Genomic DNA, 18836 nt, shown 5'->3' with positions numbered 1-18836 from the left:
AATCAAATTTTAATGTTCGGGGGAAAAAAAGGAGAAGGAGAGAGGTGTCAATTTAAAAGAACCATCAACATACTGAAGTATGCGTGTGAGCTACAAAATCATAGAATCATAGAATATCTGGAATTGAAAGGGACTTGTAAGAGTCATTGGATCCATCTCCCAGCTCCTCACAGGACTACCAAACACTACACCATAAATCATATGACTAAGAGCGTCCTCCAGACACTGCTTGAACTCTGACAGGCTTAGTGCTGTGACCACTTCCCTGGGGAGTCTATGCCAGTGACCAACCACCCTGTCAGTGAAGAACCTTTTTCTAATGTCTAGTCTGAGCTTCTCCTGATGCAGCTTCACTCCACTTCCTTGTGCTCAGTTTCTTGTCACCAAAGAGAGGAGAATACATCATTCTTCAGAATGAGAATGCAGAAGATTGTCTGCCTAGCATCTTTCCTTGCATTTTCCCTGCATTTTCCAACTGCAGCTATTAAGTATATGATAAATATAAGTCTGTTTCTCCTTTCAAGACTGCAAAAAGGGAAACAAAGGGTCTTCTATGCCTCTGTTCTACAGATCTTTCTTTTAAATGTGCAAATCTATCACCTGTTTCCATTGTAATTTTTGTGACTGAATAGAGAATTTATCTAATTACATCAGGTCACCAGTCACTAAAGCAAACTAGAAAATGGATTTTAAGACATAAACAGTTTCGACTGAATAAAAAATATTTCTGGTTTAAATTTTTTTTTTTTTTTGTCAGGTTGTTTTCTTATTTTTTTAGCTGAAAGTTAAATGAAGAAAATACTCTTCTGCAAACTTAAAAATCAACTTAAAAGTGTATCAATAGATCTTCTGGTAATTCCAGTTCTGACATCTAATAACTCTCTTTATGGGCTAAAATCCCTACCTGAATTGTATCTCCTATGATACATCATCCTTTTAAACTCTTTCCATGCCAGGTTGGACAGAGCCTTGGGTGACATGGTCTAGTGTGAGGTGTCCCTGCACATGGCAGGGGAGTTGGAACTTGATGATCTTAAGGTCCTTTCCAACTCTAACTATTCTACAATTCTATGATTACTAAGCTGCTCAAGTGTGTAGTGGGAGATCCAAATCTACAGCATATCCATGGTGATACTGGAACTTTATTAGGAATTTAATCAGCCTCATTGATTTTGAAAGTAGTTACAGATTTTTATGAGATATTTGATATAGACTTTTTATCTCTAAACCATAGATACTCTATTCCCAAGCAGTTGTCTGAATTTACCCATGGCAGACCTCCAATAATTTTCACTGAAGACTGAGTAACCTCTATATACCAGAATGTTTGAGATACAGAGGTAGATCTGTGCATTTCTGAAATGTCCCCAGGATATTTTCATAAAAGTTTTGGAAAAGTTTAAAAGAGGAAACTCATTCTTAGAAGGATGTATTTTCAGCCATTTTTACAACAAATTCTGAATTTATTCTTTAGCAATCTTCTTCAACCCAAGGACTATCTTCCTGTTTGACTGAATCCTCTGCTTAAACACCTTCAACAGTGAAATATGGTTCGGAATAAGCAATCCCAGAGATTTAGAGGTCATGAATGTTCACAATCCTTTCTCACCATTTTGAGCGCCCTTGAAGCAAGTCTTATTTCTCAAAGCTGCATCTACTGCCTTGATTGACCTTGTCTGACCAGATTTTCCTCTTTTCTCCCTTTCTAGTAATGATCAATGCATAAGCTGTTTCAATTGTCTATAGATATCTTAAGAACACCCGGAGAATGCAATATAAGCAGTAAGAGAGGAAATACATGTTTAATCCTGTATTAAATCCCTTGCTGGAATGTTATGAAGAAAACTGATATTAAGCAAGATCCTCACCTAGAGTAGATTTGTGTAGCTCTGTGAAAGTGAATGAGCTACTAAAAAATATCCCCACTGTGAGTCTGGTACAATATGTTTTATACAAAGGGAAACATAGATTCTTTCAGATTGATATGCTGCAACGTAATTTGATCATGAATTTTGTATCAATAACATGTTTCAGTTTGTATCCGAAATAGTATTTTGTATGCTTGGCTTCATAAATGGGTTGAGGCAACCTCATCAGAGCCCCTCTCATTCTGGAAAAAATCCCGCAATGTAATCCTCCTGTCAGAGCTATCTGTGATGAATAGAAGATAATGAAAACATGAGAAGCTGCCTCAGCTCAGAGGCTAGTTAAGCTTGCTCCTTTTCTGATCTTCTCAAGTGTGTTTGGTCTTTTCCTCTTGTCTTTGGGATGATTCCACCACCTCCAGCTCTCCATTCAAGTTGGTTTAGGTGATTCCCAGAAGGGAACAGCAGTCACACAGAGTATTTGTGTGATGTTGGTATTCAGTGTCTCATAATGCAGTGGGTATTTACTATGAGGGGAACAGACCTCTCAAGTGGAATAAGATGAAACTGTTGTCTCTCAAGTGAAAAATCAAGTGCACAGATCAAAATGTTCTGTCAATACAGGTATTTATGGATCTCTTTTGTTACAATTTTAGTATTTCTCCAACCACAATTTACATTATAGCCACAAACACTTTGTACTAGATGAGAGAATGAGAAAATAACAGTTTATTGCATGCTATCTTCTATTTGGATATGACAGTGTGTCCCATTATCTTCTAAAAAGCTTTTTTTTTGGTCATCATGTATAAGAGAACATTTATGGTGCAATGAAGGATGAGTTTGTAGTTCTTTCCGGATTTGGTATTCTCTATTGCTGAATATTCTATCTGTGTGTGAAATTTCAATACAAATGAGCTATTGAAGAATGTTCTTATACATCTAACAACATGAATTTCTTCCTTGCAATTTCACACACATTTATATTGGTATAAATATAAGGTGCTTGTATATACTTGTATCACAAAAAAATGCAATAGAATGGCCTTTTTGGAATGAACTCAATTGTTACAACCTCATGACTTGTAGACTGAAGCATAATTTTAAACCTAATTAACAGGTACCTGGATGTTTGACACTTTGGATGAAAGGAAACTTGGATGAGCTGAAACTTGAACATATTTAATTATACCATGATCTATCAGTTCTATTTGCCATTTCACACCTGGCCCATGTCAAAAGTGTTTCAGATAGCAATGCTTTACTCCACATGTTGCCATTTAACTGCTTTATGTGTTTCTGATTCACCTTGCCACAAACTGCAGCATCAGCACAGACCTGAATATGTATTGAATTTTATGATGCAATTTGAAAGTGAAAGATTTTAAGTCTTGTATTGCAATTTTTTATTCAGACCAGAGTGATGCAAACCATGATCCTGAACAGGATGAATTATAACACTGTCCTATGACCTACATTTTGAAAGGGGATTTCATCTTATGATAAACACATTTCTGCCATTAAAAATAAAATAAAAACAGATTTATGATGCTATGGCATTTTATTAGGAAAATGTGAAAACAACAGTTTTATGATGCTCAGTTTGTGGGCTGGTACATTCCTAAGTGTTATTACAACTCAGCAGAGTACACATTCTCATTCTGTAGGCCAATGTTATTAAAAACACAACTGGGAACACTTTCCAAAAGCTGCCAGTATCCCTGTAAGTCTTTCATCAATAGGTGATCTGGTAGTAATCTCCTTTTTTCTGTAACTACCAGTTCCTTTGTATTAGGGTTTCACCTCCCAGCATGCTCAGCTCCTCAACAAATGCCAGAGCAGCTCTGTCAGTCCAAGATCAAGGATCTACAGTGTTTCAGCAGCTGCAGTTTTGGCCAGGCAGCTGCGTGGCCCCGTGGCCCTTCCCAAGCACTGGGCTGGAAGGCAGCTCTGTCAGTGGCTGGTGCTGACTTCGGCTCATCTGATAATTCCTAAATCAAAGCACTGTACCTGAACCTGGGCCAAAAGCTCACCACAAAAGGCTGTTTGGCGCTCAGCACTTTTGCAAATGGAGACATCTGGATGTTTAAACACACCTTGGGGTCTTGACTTAGGATATCCAAGGAAGGTAGCTTTGTTCTGCTACTCTGCTTAGCAGGAATGGGCTTGGGTCGAATGCTGATGGTTTTGGAAAGACACAGCTCTAAATTTTGAGATCTTAACCAAGAGGTTCCAATGGAAGAATAAGTCACCACCTGCACTTTATACAACAAATAAAAGTGAATTGTGACAGTACTCATATGATAATTTAGACTTAACTATGCCCATTTGCTACACTTTATAGTTCCTTGGGTAGCTATACAGCTTGCACACCCCCAAAATATAATAGATATCCTGGGGGGGGGGGAATCCCCTGCTCTCAGAGGGCTGTTTTAATTGCCTGTGTTTTTTAACATCTAATACTAAGGATCCAGAGAGCTACCATTTTTTTTTACATACCTTGGCATCCGATCAGTAAGGATAACATCTACAAGCCACTCCTTTGTGTCTCTTATGACCAAATGATATCTGGCCTACGCAGATGACTTATGTTAAGGACAGTCACACTACTAGTGACAATTCTATGACATTAGCTGTGCTTTGATTCTAATTAATGCCCAAATAAAAAAGTTAGCAAGTGTATGCCAAAAGTACATGCATTCACAGCCTACATTCAGCTGGCTTGTTATTATGACAGACTGAGACACTTCTAAAGCAGCAGTCAATCTGCAGCATTTATTAAATCCCTGAAAGCATACAGGATAAAAGAAACCAGCAACTGGCACTGAGCACAGTCACTGCACTGAATACACTGAATATGGCTCACACTCATTGGGCCACCTATGTGACTTGAGTCTTTTCCAAATATATTAGTACAAAATCCTCCAGGCATCCGTTCAGACCCCAGAAGCCTGTAGAAACTCTTGGATCTTTTGCCAGACCCCAGAAAAGTGTAGATATCCTGGCTGTTTCGTTTTGATGTGTGGATTGATTCTTATGCTTTCTGCATTGTTTTTCTTGCCATTTGAAAAGGCATGTTAATATTCAGAGGAGATGGGAAAATGAGAGAAGAATTCTCTCTTAACAGCTTATGATGGATCCATATATTTCATTCATTTCAGTTGGGCCTGTCAGTCTCCAGTTTAAGGAAATTAATGGTACGTACATTTTCGATGTGTCTACCTCAATTTTGGCAGCCCACAGACAAGACAATCCTCAGCCAAAGGGAAAGAGGAAGAAAGTGCATCTACTTACTTCTCCTAACCAGATTAAAAAAAAAAACTAAAAATCAATACTACATAGTACTGAACTGGATATCAACAGAGCGCAAGCAGGTAGGTCAAGTTCTGGTTAAGCTTCCCTATGGCAAGTATGCAGTAGTAATTCCACGACAAGATACAGGTCAGTGATCCTCTAAGTGAATATATTGCTTTCATATTTTAAGGTTTGGTAGTTTTTTTTTTTTGTTTTGATGTTTTGGTTTTTTTTAATTACCATTTAAAAACATTTAAAACCGTTAAAATAAGACTCATAATTGCCAAACTGAGTAGCAGTCTGGGGATGTTATTCTGAGTAAGCTGGCAAATGACATTACAGACTTGCACATTCAAGTGTGCTAGGAAAGGTGGTAGAACTGAAAAGGTCAACAGCGATACTTTTTAGTGTTATCTCACTACTATTTGAAGATGTTGTTGCAGACTATAGAGTTGATTCATTGCTGTAGCAGAAGCAAAGTGGGCTAGACAATAATGATACTTGGCATTTAACATGTATAATGCAAGCTTCATTAGACTGTTCCATATTAATCAGAAGGACTACCTTGCAGGTCAATTCCTCTCCCAAATTATGACTTTTTCCAAATGTGATTCACTGAATGCCTAAAATGAAACTGCAGTAACTTGAAAAAAGTTGTCTTATAAATACATTAGCATCTGGAAGTGAGGATGCCTGCTATTACCTGCCATATCTCAAAATACCACACGTGGTTAAAAATCTGAGACTGTGTTTCCTACAGGGCTCTCAAAGAGTATAAAGAGTACATTGACAATATCTTTACAACCTGTGTAGGAATCATTACTCCCATTCTATTAAAATATTATGATGAGTTCCCCCAAATAATACAGCATAACTACGTGTGTTTATCTTCCATGCTCTGTGTTGGAAAGTCAAAGGATGAGCTGTTTAATGCTGAGGCTACAGCTTTAGAATGAAGAAGGAGATGAAGGGGAGAGGGATGCTTATATGCTAACAAATTTTGATTCATCAGTACTGGAAACTGAAAAGACAAGGATGTGAACATGTTCCTATGCACATCTAGAAACCTTGAACATAGCTGCCACCTGAGGTAGTGTGAAGGAGGTCCACATCATGTTAAATGGTTGAAATATGAAGACAAGAAATGGTTGCAAGAGTAAAACAATTAAGTTACAGCACCCAACTTCCAATTTTAAAAGACCTAATTTATTTTTTTGACAGTAAATTAAAATATCAGTATTTTCTCTGAATGTGGCTGCAATATGATCAATCATATCTAAGTTTTATAGTATTTTCCCTCCTCCAGAAACCTCTAGTCAGTCAACAAATGTCTGTATTATTGACAACTCCATCTCTCTCTAGAGTTTTTTTTCACATACAGTAAAGGCCAAAAAAAAACAACCCAAAAAACTTCGTTTTGCCCCATAGAGAAAGTAACCATAGAAGGGATTTTATTTACTCTCTTAGGAACTAATTGAGAAAATTGAAGAATGTAAGTGATAAAAGAGAAATATTTTTTAAGGTGTTAAGTGGCATGTAGGGAAAAATTATTTGAACCTCTGGGAATGTATTAATATTGTGTGTAATGAAAAACAGGAGAAGAATCTAATGACAGTAGCTTAAAATAGATCATATACACCAGAGGTGAGGGCCACATAATTTCTCTAAGAATCAGGCCCAACACATACAGACTTCATTTATAATTCTCTAATATCAGTAAGTTCCAGTTTAAGGATTTTTCTCAGACTGATGAAAATGTCATATTTATCAACAAATCACCTGCTGCAGTCAAATCAAATGTAACATTGCCTGTAATTACAGACTTGAAAGATTAATTCAGACACTTGTGCACAGAGCCTAGTAATGGAATGTTATTATTTGTGCTGTAGAAACTCATCTGTGGTTTGGGAAGGTTCATCTACAGGTCACTGAGTACAGGTAACATGAAAAATTTACATTTTTTATAGGTAGAAGAAGAAATAACTTATGCCGTATTTAAAAACCTATGCTAAACAAAGGGTCCTTTCTTTGAAAATTTAATTTGTTTTATATAAGTACCACAAATTTTAAAGCCAAATTGCTCTCTAAGTACAAAAGAATAAATTTGATTGAATTCCTAAAGGCACTTTCAGTCTCTCCTACCTAATTCCAAGCCAGTTATCTTTCATCTATATAATTCTGCTAATCAGCTATGATTTGTGACTTTGCTTGTAAGCATTTCTTGAAAAAAAAAAAAAATTGATACAGAACAAATAGAATAAACTGCACCAGGGAAGTGCTCATTCTTTGCTAATCTAATTTAAATATAATTTACAACTTATTTGTTTGAATTAAGGCTAAAGGCCCCAAACCCATTCTCAAATATCCAAGTGCATCTCCCACTGACTTCACCGAGATCAGTGCTTGTATAGCTGAAAGCTGAACTGGGCTATAAAGAATTGTGCCAGAAACAGTAATCCAAACATAACAGTGGGACGAAAAAGAGAAGTTCTGAATTACATGAGAAAAATAATGTAAGTAACTGCAACCATTAGGTAAAGCTATGCTTCCTTGAATAAGGAACTAGAAACAATGCGACTAAAATCAAACCATTACTGTTTTTCCTTGAATTGAGTAAATACTGTGACTCCTTGTCATTCATAACTCCCTTAACATATTCACAAGTATATAGATACCAGGAAAGTTTCCATCTAGAACTACATATCTGCACAAGTTAATAACACTCCAATCGCTTGTTTCAAAGTTTCTGAGAGTTAACTATTCCAGTACCTTGCTGCTTTTATGAGACCTCTTTTCAAAATCTAGGGAGAGGAAAGGGCAAGATAATTCAGAACAACTTATAAGGAGAATAAGGATCCTATTTGGTAACATACTGTTATGACATTGGAGTTGATAATTGTCCAATTCTACTTACCTACAGGAGGTAAAAATAGTGCTACCAATCTGTGTAAATCCATAAGAAAAGGGTTAGTGTGCCTACTGTCACTGAGGTTAATGGAAGTGGCAAACATTAAGGAAACCTATGGAATTTTATTCCAATAAACAGTAGACTCAGGAAAATGCACTGAGACCAAATTATCAAAGCAAATGTACTGCAGCCTCATAATCATATGACATGATTGCAAATAGTCCAGGGACATATTTTCTCCTTTCTGGCAATTATACTCTATTGATGAGGCTTATCCTTTGAGCATCTTTCTAAAAGTTTCTAGATTGCCTAACAAGAATAGGATTCGCTCTGGGTCTTTAGCGTCTGTGGAAATCATCTGTATCATAATAATAAACAGCAATAGAAATTGTTTCCATCTTTGACTTGATTAGTCAAACAGCCAATAGTCCATTCAAATAGACGGACTGTTTACAATCATTTCGTACAATTACCTAGGCTGCAGCACATTTGCTTTGATAATTTGGACTCAGTGAATCTTCCTAAGTACTTTGTCAAATCACGAATGTTCTTTTTTCACCTGTTCTTCATTTTGACACATTTTTCAATGGCTGTGTCAGTGATACTGCTTTTCAGACTGACATCTGTGAAAAACTGCTTATGTTTCTAACATCCCTTCCTGTTTGCAGTTTTTGCAGTGTAAATTTTCAATAAGTTTTCCAGTCTTAACTGAAAAAGTGTTTTATAATGCAGCTTCAAATGCCAGTGCTGAACTTTTTTTTCTCTGGAGACAGATCCCAACCTGTTTTATTCTTACCATACTCTCACCCATTTTTGTTGAAGCTTGTGAGCTGTAAGAAATTTAAATTACAGTGGGAAGTGGCCTAGCATTTTTGTATAAACATCCTTAAAAGCTGTGATTAGCAGTTCTGATTAAGGATTCACAACATTTTGGTCCTGCTGATAAAGCACTACATGTGAGTTTAATACTACAGTTAAACAAAAGACAAGGACATTACTGCAAAACCCTTACAGCTGGGGTTCTGAGTCTGCAGCTGTATCCTTAGGAACTACTGCTCATTCCTCTAGAAACCCCATTTAATGTCTACAGGGTCTTCACCAGGTAAAAAGGTCCAGATGCAGGATCAGAATTAGTGCTGAGGGGTAGCAGACTACTGTAAACTTGTAAGGATGGAAAGTAAGATCTGTGCTTCAGTATAGAAAAACTACAGTCTAAACGTAGGTGGAACAAGTATGTGGCTGAACTAATGTTGTTTTTTCTGTTTAAGCTTAATAATGAAGCAAGACTGAAAGAGTCAGTTGTTTGCTCCTGTACATCATGAGCCAACATAGAGTTAGGAAGTGAGAACAGAGTACAAGAAGGATTAAAATGCAGCAACAACAGATATTTGAATAATAAGCACAGAGGAGAAAGGGAAGTAATGAGGACTTCAAAAGGAACTTGTAAATTACAATGAGATAAAAATGAGCACCTGAAGTTCACTGCATTATAGAAAAATCCTTCAAGGAAACTGTTAGAACCTCCTTTGAAGGAAACATTTAAGAATAAGCATGTACACAGAAACTTATTGAACATGACGAATATTTGTGAGAGAAAGGACTGAAAAATAACCTATGTTTTTCAGACTAAGTCTCATATTTCAGTAACAGAACAACTTCTCATACTCTATTAGCAGGTCATCTCCTATTCATGATCATGCTGTTCCCCTTTGCAGGAGCTCATAAGGAAGAAATATACATGAAGTTAATGGGGCATTAACACTCATGAAAGGACAAGTAGCAGACAGAAACAAAAGGAAGGCAGAGTATATGGAAAGCATTGTCTCTATGGATTACAAAGCATAGTTCATAAATTTGATAACCAAGCAGGTTTTCCTTCTCAATGACTTTTGAGCTTTGCTGGTACTCATCACATAGCAATGTTTTCAAGTATTAGGTGAAACCATACTGATTGTATTCTCCACATAAATGCCATCATTCAAACACTACCTCTTTGCATTTGGTGAAGATGTATCATTCCATTGTTTCTCCTTTGCTTGGCTCCTCTGTTTTCAGAACTTAAAAAAAAAAAGTAAAAATGCTCTGTTAGAATGTGTCTACCCGATTGTTAGGGTGTGTCTACACTATTAACACAGAATAACAAAAGCAGAAAGTAAGGCTCTTTCTTCCTATATTTATTTTCATTAAAAGCAAAACCCACACTTTTTAAAAATTCAATAATGAATTAACCTCACATGGAATTATAAGTTCCATTGTGGATTGTATCTAAAAGTTGCATAAATTAAATTGTTGTTACATTTTATACATAAGAACTCCAAAACAATGTTTATTTTTATTTTAAATTTAAGATATCTTTTCACAGCTTCTTACAAAGAAACCTTTCACATGAGAGATGATGAGTGTTTTTCAGTCAAGGTGCTGGCTGAAAGAAGAATAAGGACAAAGATTCATTAAGAGATGCCACATAAATATAATTTCTAAGTGGTGGATGAGAAAACACTTTGAAATTGCAAGTTATACAGCTTCTGTACCATGACTAAATTGGCTGCTGAATCCTGAATCCAGTGGGGTTCATTTCTCACACATCCAAAAGACCTCTGGACAGACAGGTCTCCTGGGCCATCCTTCAAGGCAAATGTCTCTGGTCACACCACCTGAGAGTATTCTATTTCAGAATACTGTAAAATAGAGAAAAAATAAATTATTGCCAAATTAATACGGTCCCCTTTTACCTCTCCAAGCCTGACAAAGACCATGGAAGAGTCCCCTGATGGGATTGGCTGCATTCTATGAACAGACAATTGAGGGGGGAACATTTTAGATCCAGGTAGAACATTTTGTTCATAGTTTTAATGTCTCCTGCAACAGAAAATAATTAAAAGCACTTGAAATGTAGAATTGTGAAATGTAAAATGTTAAGTGACGTATTTTTAATAACCCTTATGCCAACAGCATAGAACATTTTGCAAGTGAAATGCTAGCCTGTCTCAGTCTTTCAAAGCATATTGTAGATGTCTTAACAGCCCTCTTTAGCAGGAAAGAGAATCGTTGACCGAGCTCATCAGAAATAGTTGTTGCTGTAGCTGAAATCTGGTACTACTCTCAGGTGAAAGGATACTAGCTCAGAAATACGACGGGGAAGAACTAGGATATCAAAGAAGTCAACAAACTGGCTGGAATTCATAGCAAAGCAATGAAAATGACTATAGAAACTGTCTTGCAGAAAACAGTGAAAACCAGAAAGGGTTTTAATACTGATATGCTTCCTAAGATCAGTGAAGACTAAGAGGAAGGAGAGGGTGCTGTGGTCGTCTGCAAATAACTGAAGACTGGAAAACGAGCAAGAAAGATGTGCTGGTTCTCCTGACCGAGTAGCATGTTGGTTAAAATAATGGGTTAAATCTGACTGAAGGAACATTTAGCAAAATTTCACAATAATGAGATCTATCAGAATGCAGAAATATCTTCCAAGTGGTGGAAACCCATTGCTTGAGTCATATGCAGTCAAGCTTGGACAAGACAGTGGAATGTGTACTCTGAGGAATAATCCTGCACTGGCAAGGGTTTGAGAAACGGGCTAAATGATTTAACAAAGCTTTTCCAGCACTTTTTGTTGTTGTTTTTGTCAAAAGCTCTATCAAAGCAAAAAAAAAAACAACAAACAAACCAAACCTAACCAAACCAAAACAAACAAGTAAAACCAAAAAGTTATTCATGGACCTATTCCTAGCTTTTAACTAATATTATTATTTTTGTTCTGTGTTGAACCTGTTTGTTTTACCATCATTTTTGCATGCCTAACTTAGGATCTTGCTTTCTGTTCTCAAGAGTATCTTCCTGATTTGAAACACAACTCTTATTCTAAGTGGAAAATTACTTGTTAATGGGTTATAAAGAAATCTGCTGCATAAACCAAATCCAAGGAAGTGTTTTAACATAAATTCTTAAGTCTACAGATTCATTATTGTACCACTCCACACAAAGAATTTTTCAGTTGCATGTAAATAGAAAATAAACTGTACTCTTCCTGCTGGCCTCTGTTCATGTTGTCAAAGAAATAGTCTTGCTATAATCAAATCTCAATCAAAATTAGTTCAAATCTTAGATGGCTCTGTCTCAAAGCCACTAAAAAAGGGAAATAAAATAACAAAGATTAGTACAAACCTGCCAATGGCTGCATCTTACTTGACCTCTCTCAGTCTGGGAAAAGGCAAGAGTGCAGAGGCCATTATTTCCCTACTTGCCGTATCTCCTGTTGCACTCCTTGAGAATCTGGCTTTTTTATACTCTGACAACAATAATAAACCCAACAACAATAATAATAACAGCAGGAAAAAAAGAGAGAGCAATAAAACCTAAGGAATACAAGTGATGCACAATACGATTGCTCACAACCTGCTGACCAACACACAGCTCTTCTCCTAGTAGCAATCAGCCCCACCCAGCCAGCTCCCCCCAGTTTATATACTGGGCATGATGTGCTGAGGTATGGAATACCTCTTTGGCTAGTTTGGGTCAAGTGCCCTGGTCTCTGCTCCCTCCCAGCTTCTTGTGCTGCTCCTCACTGTCAGAGTATGAGAGGCTGAAAAGTCCTTGATCCGAGTAATCACTACTGAGCAACAACTAAAATAGTGTTTTATCAGCATTGTTTTCAGACTAAAGCCAAAATACAGCAATGCACCAGCTACTTGCAAAAAATTAACTCTTGCACCTGAAACCAGGACAGTTTGTGTAGTAGTTTGACACTGTCTGTATGCTGGGTGCCCACCAAGCTGCTTTATTGTTCCCCTCTTCAGCAGAACAGCAGGGGGAGAAAATAAGATGAGAAAGAATTTTTGGGATGGGATAAAGGCAGTTTAATAAACAAAAAGCAAAAGCCGCGCATGGAAGCAAAGGAAAACAAAAGATTTACTCTATACTTCCATCAGCAGGTGATGTCCAGCCACTGCCTGGGGAGTAGGGCCTCGGCACACATAGCTGTTGTTTCCAGAAGACAAGTGTTGTAATAATGAGTGCCCCTCATCCCCCTTAGATTTTATTGCTGAGTAGATGTTGTATAGTATTAAATAACCTTTTGGTCAGCTTGGGTCAGCTGTCCTGGTTGTATCCCCTCCCACAATCTTGGCCAACCCCAGCCTACTGGCCTTATGGGGTGAGGAGGGGGGAAATATTGGAGAGCAGCCTCTATGCTACGGGAGAACTGCTCAGCAGTAGCCAAAACACTGATGTGTTACTAACATGTTCCTATTTAGCAATAAAAAGCACAGCGCTATAAGGGCTGCTATGGGGAAAATTAACTCCATCTCAGGCAAACCCAGTACAAGAGTGGTCAAACACTGCAGGAGTTGTCCAGAGGGACTGTGCTCCATCTGTGGAGACATTCAGAACTTGCCTGTAAACAACTCTGAGCAACCTGCTTTGGTTGACCCTCCTTTTAGCAGGGGGTTGGACCAGGTCATCTCCTGATGTGTGCTTGTTCTTGCCTCAACTGTGTTTCTCTCTTAGAAAATCTTATTGAGAAATAGTGAATAGATAATCAAGTAGAGTAAAATATTAACACATACTTCAGCAAAAACAAGCAATAGTTGGAAAGTATGGTATTTCCTCCCTGCTAAAGAAGAAAAGTATTTGTTACTTGTTTTTCCTTTAATAGAAAACCTTTATCGAAAGTGAAAGAACTGTTGACTCTATCAAAATGCTTGGTTAGTAGAGAAAATATGAAATGCTGAGTCAGATTTTGCTCCACTTCCATCTTTCTTATTCTGGCTCTCAAAAGATTCGGGACAACATTCATCTGGATTTAACTTTCATGATGGAAGTGTCACTTAAGAATTAGTTGAACCAGAATATCCATAGACCATATCACAAAATTTGATTTCAGATTTTTGTGGCTGAAATCAATGCCACAGCTCACTGCTCAGATTAAGCAACTTTTCCTTTAAGAAATATTCCTTAGCTATTCACACAGGAGGAAATCTCAGTTCTAAAATTTCATCTGTCTTTTAATTTGAATGTTTGTAGATACTGAATTACCTATGGCAGCAATACTTTGTAAGGAAAGAGGACTTCATGTCTAAATTTCATGTGGTTTTTACCTTTTCCTAGTACTATATAGCTATCAGAGCAACCCCAAATCATTTTTCAATTTTAAAATCATAGACACTTTCACCAAATTCTCTAAGGTCACAGTTTTACACTTCTTTCTTTATCAGCATTAGATTTCTGAAAATAAAAATGCAGTACGGCAAGCTAAGCACACTTTAAAGACTGTCTTAACCTTACAAAAAAGAGCTGTTATGCTGCACAACAAAGCTGTGCAACTTAAAGTTTGCGGGAGTAGAGAATGTTAAGTGCTACAGTCCTGAGATTTCTTTGGCATATTCAGAAATATTTTTAAAAGAAATATATTTGCTCCTTTTTATTTGTACTTTTGAAAAACATGTTCACAGATTGGTAAGTTTTCTGGAGGTGCTCAGAACTCACGTGAAATAAACCAACAGAATATATTCTTACCTGGCACAGCTCTATTGAAGTCAATAGAGCCATGCAGTTTTCCACCTGCTGAGGTTGTGATGCAATATTAACAAATACAAAATATTCAAATGTTAATCTTCACATGCAAACAGAGCAAGGTAAGCATATGCTTCTTTCACAAATACAGCAATAACATACATCCATACTAAAGTATCAAGCATTAGAGAAAAAGGCATCTATTAGGACAATGAAGAAAAGAAAAGAGAAACCTCAGACCACAAACAGAGTTAATAAGGCAACTTCACAGTATAATGGTCAGATTTATTTTTCCTCTCAAATTATCATGATTTGATTTTTCCTAGTTGAGAGCTTTACCTCCATGAATGCTTTCTTTTGGAACTGATTTGAAGTTCACTAATTTGAAAAACAAACTCTAAGTTGACAATTCATAAATATTCTCTCAGAGGTATTTCTAGTTCAATATGTGCTGAACTTTACAATGTTTATTAGCTGCTAAAATTGATAAAAAGTGATGACTGAAGTGATGATGGTATTATAAAATCTATAGATGTGCTTCCTGAATAAATAAACACTAGAATTCACCTAAATGTGCATGTATTTGTGTGTATATAGGTTACATTTATATAGTATTTCATAAGCAGTTGAGAATGCAGCATTCAGCATAAACCATTTCTGACACTGTCAATCAACAGCTACTGGTATGAATGTGTTGCACTTAAATTCTGGGAAATGCTATTTAAAGGAAACCTCTCCCTCTGACAATCTGGTTGTTCCTTTTGTCACTGCAACTATCCTGAAACGTGCTGTATTTGAAGCATGAAAATGAGAAAGAGAAAACCCACAAAACAGTTTGGTTCACAGCAAGGAAAGGCTATCCGGTAGAAGTTTACAGATACCTTGTTGGAAGGCGTGCAGCTGGGGAGACGAAGAGGCATATTATTTTATTGCACAAGCCCAGGCCACAAAAAGGGAGGGTCCAGATCAAACAGACATATGTCATGACTGTCTGTCTTGTGCACACTTTTTCACCACATAGCGCCTTAAACGATACACTTAAAAAAATGAGATTAGAAACATTGAAGAGGAAAGCATAATGCTTTGAAAGGCCAATGAATTAGCTACTTAATCTGCACAATGGTTTCATTACTTTCAGCAAAGAAAGTAAATTCCAGAAACACAGCAGCAGAATCCTATAGCTTGATGAGGTAGTAGAGCTGCAGATGAAAATGCTGAGAAGGTTCAAACCCTCACCTGAGGGAGGGTTTCTTAGCAACAGACAGGATCATGAGCCAGAGGAAGAGAATGCGATACAGCTATTTTAATGTTATAAGTGAAGCGGAGATATTAATGCCTTTAAAATCTGTATTTTTAATATGTAACTAGCTTAAATGAAATGCTGCTGCTTCACTGCATTTAAAGATTTTACTGTGTCTATCTTGAAATCATCCACAGCATGCAGAAGTGTAAGCAAGAATAAACCTCAAGAATAAGTAATTTGCTACAAACGAATCATTTTGCTGTATTGATTATTCTTCACAGAAGAAGCTGTAGGGGAGTGAATTCAAATCACTGGCAATTATAAAAGCCCAAATAAAATCTGATCTATAAGGGATATATCCCTTAGCAATTCATCCAGAGAAGACCCCTGAATCTTACAGGTTGGGCTTGTAGCACCATGTGGCAGATGAAGGGGGAATTCAGTTTCATTGGAGACTAGCTAGAAAATGAACAGTTCTGCAATAATTCTTCTAGCAGTTGGGAAATTAAGCCTCCCAGAGTCCCACCGTAACAGACATGAGGTCCTTTCCTAACCATAAGCTATCTCCATAATGCTCATTAATTCTTTCATTAATTCTTTTCATGGTTCCAAGGCCACAGACACACAGCTACCAGCAAACAATTGCAATGGTAGAAGATGTTTCTCATTTCTGTTACCAATGACTGTTTTTACAGCAGGGTCTGCAGAGGGGAGTGAGCACCCATTCTCCATTTGAGTGCCTTTGCAGACAAGTTGGAGCCTGAATTAACCCCATACTCAAATATTCAGGAGGTGTTTATGTTTTCTATTCTACTGATTAATCTGAGGAGATAGTAAGGAAATGCTTATTGAATAATAATGATGGAGCACAGTGAATGCTTATTTGCTGAGATCACCAGCATAATAGGAGTGAAAATACCAGATTGAAAAACAGGTTAAAAATAACTTTTTTTTTTTTTTTTAAAAAAGAGGAGCTATTTTAATGCAAATTGTTCTGTAAAATACAAAAAGCTTGTGTGTTTCAGGTTTCATGGAATTGTTTCCAGCAGTGTATTTTGTCATTGCTTCTGAAGTTACGCTCTCTTTTTGAAAACTTAAGATATGCTTTTGAAGTTGATTTTTGCTCTGTGTTTTCTGAGTCACTTTCTTTGCCTTAAACCTCAAGGCTTGTTGCACCTGAATTGGGATCTTACACTGACCCTGGCCAGGCCTGCTGACACTGTTGTGCTCTGCAAAGCATTCATTGCACCACGGAAACCCAAAGAACAAAGAACTGCAAACTTTCATAGCCTTGCCTGCCTATGAGGAGTACACCATCCCTGAGAAGGTGGAGTCTCTCATCTCAGGGAAGCAGCTGGAGCAAAGCAGCACATCACCCACTGCCGCTTGCTTAGGGACTCCCAGCTTCTGCCAACCTCTTCTGAGACCCCCTGGAATAACGGCTGAAGGTAGACTGAGGCCCACAACAGCAACTGCTCCAGGACATTGAGTGGGTTTTGGCTCCAAATATAACTTCTTCAGTGTCTGGGAAAGTAAAACAGGAACTTAATAATAGGACTCACAAATGGCCTCTCTGTGTAACAGTCCAAACCAAAATCCTGGCTAGTAAATCCACCAACATTTTTGCTTATTAAAGGCCATTCTAGATCCAGATTCTGTAATTCAATCCATTCCTTATTAATCTAAAAATAATCCTGGTATGAATGTAGCTAGGCAATTTATACTATTGTTCAACATTAACTTTCAGATACATTACTGAGTCTGATGGTTCAAAGAGGATTAAGCTGGGATCATTTTTGCTTTAAAATTCTCTCTCCTGTCACCTCTGGGATCACAAAACTTTGTTCTTCATAATTTTTTTTTGTATTTATCAGTTCCACAAAATCTTTCTTGCGCCCACATAAAGCCTACAAGCTGTTACCTTACTGCCCGTCTTCCAGGAGCATGGTCTAGTTCACGTGTTTAAGAGGTCCAGATTTGTCAAAGTCAATGTGCTAAAGTGGAAGGTGAATTCAGAAGCTCACACAGTTTGCAGCTGCTGCACTGATTTTGACATCAGAGTAGCAAGTAAAAGCAAGTAGCAAGAAAGCGAAGATTTTGAGAAACCTACAGTTGTGATAAATCTGCATGATCACTGGCAGAAACATTGATGATAGAAAGGTATCTCAGAAAGTGAATATGCATCTGTGCAACAGTGGAAAATTCCAAATATAAAGAACATCAACTTCATGGTGAACAAGCTTTCATAGCTTAATAAACATACTGATTTGTGAACATCTATTGTCTGAAAAGAAACACACTCAAAAATCCAATGAATGTTTGAACAAGAAAAAGGACTTTACTAAAAAGATTTAAAGAAAATGAGAAAGGGTTGAACCTTTAATGGTGAATAATTTTTTTTGAAGCCTTGCATTTAATTCAAACTGCCAGCTTACACGAAAAAAAAACAAAACTCATTTGTCTTGAAGTTTTTATTTTCCATTAGGGACATTAGGGCAATAAAGACCCACAAAAATGAAACAAATTCTTATAAAGGGAAAGCCAAGAGAGGAAGCAGATTTGAAGGATTTTCTTCCTTTCTCATAGGAAACTACCTTGGGAATCTCTTATTTCTGCCCTTTTCCTGAAGACAACATGGCCACACTATCTTCCACAATCTCCTATCCAAGATACAGCCTTTTCCTCTTCATTTACCAAGATGAAGGCATTCAGGCAGGATTTGTCCTCTCAGACTACCTCTGAACATCTTCTGTTGAGCAGACTTCTCAGCACACTTGTCTTTGAAGTAGAGCAACCAGTTTCTCGTGTTTAATATATGGCCTGAAAAACCTCAGTGTTCCTCAAAATGGATTTTAAAATATTTTGGATGAATGTCAGTCTGAGATTGAAAAAAGAGGGTGTTTTGTATGTGACGTGAGCATGATCACTATATTTAAAGTTATAAGCATTTATAGTTAGCAAGTATGACATGCACATAATTGGCTTTAACACAACTTGATGTGGAAATACAGAAGAT

This window comes from Pezoporus occidentalis, unplaced genomic scaffold (assembly GCF_034315485.1).
Source record: "Pezoporus occidentalis ecotype Australia unplaced genomic scaffold, CSIRO_AGI_Poc_V1 ctg24, whole genome shotgun sequence".
NCBI classification, from domain to species: domain Eukaryota; kingdom Metazoa; phylum Chordata; class Aves; order Psittaciformes; family Psittacidae; genus Pezoporus; species Pezoporus occidentalis.
Note: the sequence above shows the minus strand (reverse complement) of the source record.